Here is a 6,509-nt window from a genome sequence, read left to right as displayed (position 1 = left end):
CCTGTGGGAATAACCAAGCAGGCGGGATTATTTATGCCAGCCTGAACCAAAGCTATCATCCATCGGTCAATCAGGGCAATGCCACCTCTAAAAGTTCAACCAAAAGCACATATACTCAGTTTATTTATCCTACTCCTTCCGATTCATATTAGTTGTTGCGGAACTAACACCAAAAAAATATGTCTAGAAATATCTATATTAGTGGCAACTAATATGGATCGAAGGGGGTAAAAAAAAATCTCAACTGTGTCTAAACTTGAATGTACATCTAAGTTTAGAAAACTTGAGACATATTTTGTCCGTGAAGTTTCGTTTCTGTGAAGTTCCGAACAAGAAGGGTATTGAGATCGCATAATTCAAATAAGCCAACACCAATTCATCACTTCTTTGAGGAAATAACACAGCACGAGTTGAACTTTAATTCGACAAAAATATGTGAGTATAAAATAGGGCCTCTGACGTGTACGTGACAGTACTAGGTAGTACGTACAAAATATGCGAATGCAAATACCCTTCTCTTTCAGGGCTTTAGGCAAGGCAGGCATCAAACAGCAGCGATGATCGTGTTAAGAATATCACCGCCACAACCTGGTCTTAGAGGGATGGTTGGGAAATGCGGCAGGCCGACGGCAGGGGGCTAGTCGAGGGCGTGGCGACCACGGAGAAACGTGCCGGCGCCGGCGGGAGGTTGCGGCAACTGGCAGGTCGGAGCGGCGAACAGGTCGCCACCGAGGTGCACGAGGCAGCGGGAAGTCCCACAGCGGCGGTGGAGGCGGCTGTGGATCCGGTGAGGCCGGCATCGGAGACGACGACCCTGTAGTCGTGCAACAGCAGCGGATCCTTTCTTCTTCCACCAGCGAAGTACGGCTCATGGCGGCGGCTGTCCTCCATCTCGCAACCTTGCGATCAATGCAGCTCGAGTCGTAGCGGCCTCCGCCGTCGATGTCGACCTCTTCGAGAACCAAGGCGTTTTGGGCCAGGAACTTGATGAGTCGGACCTGGAAGCAGGAGAGCGCGTCCACGTCGAACTGCACGACCACCCTCCGCAAGGAAGTCCGTAAGCAATCCAACATGCAGCCGCAGTTGAACAGTCCGGCGACGTCGAGAACCTCGCAGCAATCGCCATCGTCGTCGTCGCCTTTCATGGATGATTTGCAGGCCGTCGAATCCAACAGAGCAGCCATCTGATCTGATATTTCATTGAGATATTTCCGCCAGCTGAATTTAAGCCGGAGCTCGCGGACCGCCGGGCAGCTACGCAGCAGGTTCACCACCGCGGCGGCCGCGGACATGTGGTTGCCGAGACACAGCCCGCCGCACAGCTCCTCAATTTCGAGGAGCTCGAGGTTGGGGAACACAGGCAAGTTGTCGACGCCAACGTCGGCAATGGAGTAGACCGTCAGTTTGAGGGACCTCGCGTGGAACAAACTGCCGCCGAGGTCGATGGAGCGCATGGCCGCCGCAGAGTGCACCTTGAGGTGGACCCGTTCCAGGTCAGGTGCGGGTGACACGAAGGAGACAAGATGCGTCGAAGGGCATGATCTGGGTGTAGCGGAAGCGACGCAGGTGTGGCGCGTCGAGCTCTCGAGGCTGCACGCGTCGATATCATTGGTGGCCATGTTGGTCACGACGATGAAGGTTGCCGCCGGGCAGCGGAGACGGAGCCACCGCGCCGCCGGAGTGTCCGAAGGCGATCCATCCCAGAACTTCGATATTCCTTTCCGCAGACAGTTGAGAGGTGAGTTACTGGATCATTGGCAACATATTTTGAATACCTTACTTTTGATCCCTTCTCATGATGAAAATGATAAGATTACGTGGTCTTTGAATAAGAATGCTATCTTCTCGACTAGATCCATCTACACCCTCCTGGAAAAGAATCTGGCTGGTTCGCACTATAATTGGATATGGAAGTCCAAGATACCCTTGAAAATTAAGATTTTCATGTGGCAAATGTGTCAAGATGCTATCCTTACCCGAGAGAATATGAGAAAAAGGAAGTGGCCTGGTGCTCCAACTTGCTCCTTTTACAGACAAATTGAATCAAACAACCACTTCTTCTTCACTTGTAACACTTCAAAGGTAGCCTGGGGAGTCTTGGCTGCGGCCATGCGAGTAAATTGTGTTCCTACTTCTTTTTGGCAAGCTATGTCTTGGTTTTATTCCTTTTCTCCTGGTTTTGAGAAATTCTATGTCATTATCATCGCGGCTGTTTGCTAGGCCATATGGAATGTGAGAAATAAAATCACCTTTGAAAAGCATGTCATGAAATCGCCGAGTGAAATTTCATATTTTACGGTGGCTTTGATTTTATACTGGGCAGGTCTTCAGAAGATGGAGGACAAGGAGTGCTTGGTCGGCGGCGCGGACAAGATGGTGCAAGCGGCGGCTTTTGTCTACTCCAGGTCCAGACGGCCAGCAACGACGGCCGGGCATGGGCAGTTGTTGATGATCACATGCCCCTGAACCCCCCTCCACCATCACTCGCTGCTGTCCCAGGATGTTTGAAGTGTTGCTGATACTGTTGAGCTTTTGCTGTGGGCACTGCTGCTTCCTTAGTTGTTTAGTCGTCTGTTTTTGCTCCCTAGTTGCTTGTGATGTTTAAAACCCTGTTATGGCTAGAACTTTGATGTAGTGGTACCAGGTTTTCGTTCCATAGCGGGTACTCGACGGCGAGTACTCGCAGTGGGTTTCCTGGTACTGCTCCAGCTCGCTTCCTCTCTCCCTAACCCCTCCCTGTTGTAAATATAACTTGAACCTGTTCTTTCCGTTTATTGCAATGGAAAGGGGTGGAAGCCCGGTTGGAAAAATCCCAGAACTTCAGCGACTCGAGCCGTAGATCGTCGAGGTTGGGTGCGGCGCGGACTATGTCCTGGTCTCCTGGAGCGTGCAGAGGTCCATGGCACACAGCCGCAGTTGCAGTGCCTGCAGGCATGGGAACGCCACGGAGGAGGAAGGCTCGAGCATGCAGCCCTTGAGATCGACGACTCGGAGAGCTACGAACGGCAGCTTATCCGGCGGCAGAGACCACATGTCGAGGAAGAAGTCGCACGGCCAGGGGCCCTCTTGGCAGAGCTCCTCCGCGCCCTCGAAGCCATCCGAGAGAGGGATGTCTCCGAAGTCGCACCGAGCGAATGGCCGCCAGGGGCCGTCTTGGCAGTCGAGGTGGAGCTCCTCCAATCCCACCAAGGCATCCGCACACGCCGAGAGCAAGATATCTTCTTCGATGGATAGGTCACGCGTGACGAGGGTGAACTTCCTGGGGAAGCGGCCGTGGGCGTGGTGGTGCAAGGCAAGCGCGTGGCCGGCATCCTGCAGCGCTCGGTAGTGATGAAGAAGAGGAGATATGCCGCCGCGGCCGGTGGTGTAGGAGCTGTTATAATTGAGATGCACAATAAACGAAGAACGAAAAGTAAAACACTGCAGGGGACACGAGATTTTAACGTGGAAAACCCTTGCAACACACAAGGGAAAAACCACGGGCGCCGACCCGACAAAACTTCACTATTTCGGTGGTGTTTACAAACGCCGTGGGTGTACAATGATGCGATGATAACCCTAGCGGCGGCTTACGGGGAATATAAATAGGCGGTGGCAACGATCCAGTACCGCGGGGGCTGCCGCCCCCGCACCCCCGCAGGCGTCCCCGTAGGGCACGACATATGGGCTAACTCGACTACGCTACGCTTCGGCCCAAGCCTCCGGCGACGGGCCTCGCTCCGCTCGTCGGAGTTAGCCTCCTTTAGTATATGAATTTGGATCACAAAATAACAAACTCCACCTTGAGACAAATTCCTTGTAGCATGAACTTCAACAATCACCTGAATCAACAAAGAAAACACTTGCTTGGCGCCAATAGCCACTTGGGCTAAACGAGTTATACCAACCAAGCTTGAGCAAAGCTCAAACTTGGACACGAGGACAGAGCTTAGTCATCATATCAGCAGGATTATCATGAGTACTAATCTTGCATACCTTCACTTTACCTTTTGCAACCACATCTCCGATTGCGTGGTACTTAATATCAATGTGCTTTGTCCTATCATGGAACATCTGATCTTTAGTAAGATAAATAGCACTTTGACTATCACTCGAACAACTTAATGCAAGAATTATCTCCACAAAGCTCAGCATATAACCCTTTCAGCCAAACAGCCTCTTTACTGCCTCGGCAATAGCCATGTACTCAGCCTCGGTAGTAGATTGTGCAACGGCATCCCTGCAAAGTAGCCTTCCAGCTAACAGACACATCCACCAACGAGTAAACACATAACCTGTGAGGGACCTTCTCCGATCCAAATCGCCGGCATAATCTGAATCCACATATCCGGCGAGCCCCTCACCAATCCTCGCCAAACCTCAAGCAAGCTTTTGATGTGCCGCGAAGGTACCCGAAAATCCACCGAACAGACTTTCCAATGTTCTTTACCAGGATTAGCCATGTATCGACCGACCAAACTCATAGCATATGATAGATCGGGACGTGAACAAACCATGGCATACATCAAGGAACCAACAGCACTAGAATAGGGAACTCGAGACATGTACTCAATATCATCTTTAGAGCTAGGACATTGCAAAGCTGACAACTTGAAATGAGAAGCAATAGGAGTAGTAACCTGACTTTGCATCATGCATATTAAAACGATGAAGAACTTTCTCAATGTACTTTTCCCGACTAAGAAACAACAAACTAGACTTTCTGTCCCTTTTGATTTCCATGCCTAGTATTTTCTTAGCAGGACCAAGATCCTTCATCTCAAACTCACTACTTAATTGATTCTTTAAAGTAGTGATCTCTTTCATGCTCTTGGCAGCAATCAACATATCATCAACATATAGCAGCAAATAAATAGGTGATCCATTAACAAACTTGATATACACACAACTATCATACTGAGATCTCTCAAAACCATGTGTAAGCATAAATGAATCAAACCTTTTATACCACTGTCGTGGCGACTGTTTCAGACCATAAAGGGACCTCTTTAATTTGCAAACAAGATCCTCCTTACCAGGCACAACATAACCTTCAGGTTGGTCCATATATATATCCTCCTCCAACTCACCATGCAGAAAAGCAGTCTTTACATCTAGCTGCTCAAGCTCAAGATCATGCATAGCAACAATACCAAAGAAAGCACGAATAGAACTATGCTTCACAACCGGGGAGAATACATCATTATAATCAACACCTGGAATTTGACTCGAAACCTTTTGCTACTAACCTTGCCTTAAACCGTGGAGGCTCATTAGGAGACAAACCTTCCTTTCTTTTGAATATCCACTTGCAGCGGACAGCCTTCTTTTGTTTAGGCAAGTGCACAACATCCCATGTGCCATTCTTCTCAAGCGATTGCATCTCTTCTTGCATCGCACCTACCCACTTCTCTTTATCAACCGAAGCAATGGCTTCGAGTATATGTAGCTGGTTCAATATCATGCTCCACCTGTTCAGCACAACTCAAAGCATAAACAACAATATCACATTCTTGAATTAATCGGGTAGGAGGTGTAATATTTCTCTTAGGGCGGTCAGCAGCAATAGACCGTCCTTGTCGCTGAACAAAAGGTGGTGAAGGTGGAACATCATTATCATCATTGTTGGTTTCAGGAAACACATTTTCATTCTCCTTTGCGTGCTCCACCTGCACGCCAATTCTGTGCTGCTCATCATCAGAAACATCGGGAGAATCAATAGCATCGAAATATCGGTAGACGGACTATCATTAAACATAACCGCCTCATTAAAAACGACATTCCTGCTCAACACAATTTTCTTAGTTTCAGGATTCCATAATCTATATGCCTTAACTCCTGAACCATAACCAAGGAAGATGCACTTAACAGCCCTTGGCTCCAACTTTCCATTATCAACATGAGCGTAAGCGAGTCAACCGAAAACTCTCAAATCTGAATAATCAGCGAGCGAACCGGACCATACCTCAATTGGAGTTTTCTTATCAAGTGGAACAGAAGGTGACCTGTTGATGAGATAACATGCGGTGGAGGCTGCTTCAGCCCAAAAACCTCTATGCATCTTTGCATTAGACAACATGCAGCGAGCCCTCGAAATAATGGTCCTGTTCATGCGTTCAGCCACGCCATTCTGTTGAGGGGTGTACGGAATGGTATGATGTCTTACCATCCCATCATTGCTGCAAAACTCATCAAATTCATTTGAACAAAATTCCATACCATTGTCGGTACGGAGTATCTTAACCTTCTTTTCAGTTTGGGTTTCTACCATAACTTTCCACTTCTTAAAAGCATTAAAAACATCAGATTTATGTTTCGGGAAATATGGCCACACTTTTCTTGAGTAATCATCAATAATTGTAAGCATGTAATTAGCACCACCATTAGAAGTTCTACGGGACGGACCCCAAACATCAGCGTGTACATAATCTAAAATGCCTTTGGTGGTATGAACGGAAGCATTAAATTTTACTCTTTTATGCTTACCAAAGATGCGGTGCTCACGAGAACTCAAGATTACCTAAATCGCA

The sequence above is a fragment of the Lolium rigidum genome, chromosome 2 (genome assembly GCF_022539505.1).
Source record: "Lolium rigidum isolate FL_2022 chromosome 2, APGP_CSIRO_Lrig_0.1, whole genome shotgun sequence".
NCBI lineage: Eukaryota > Viridiplantae > Streptophyta > Magnoliopsida > Poales > Poaceae > Lolium > Lolium rigidum.
The sequence above is the reverse complement of the archived record's forward strand: the minus strand, read 5'-3'. Positions refer to the sequence as shown.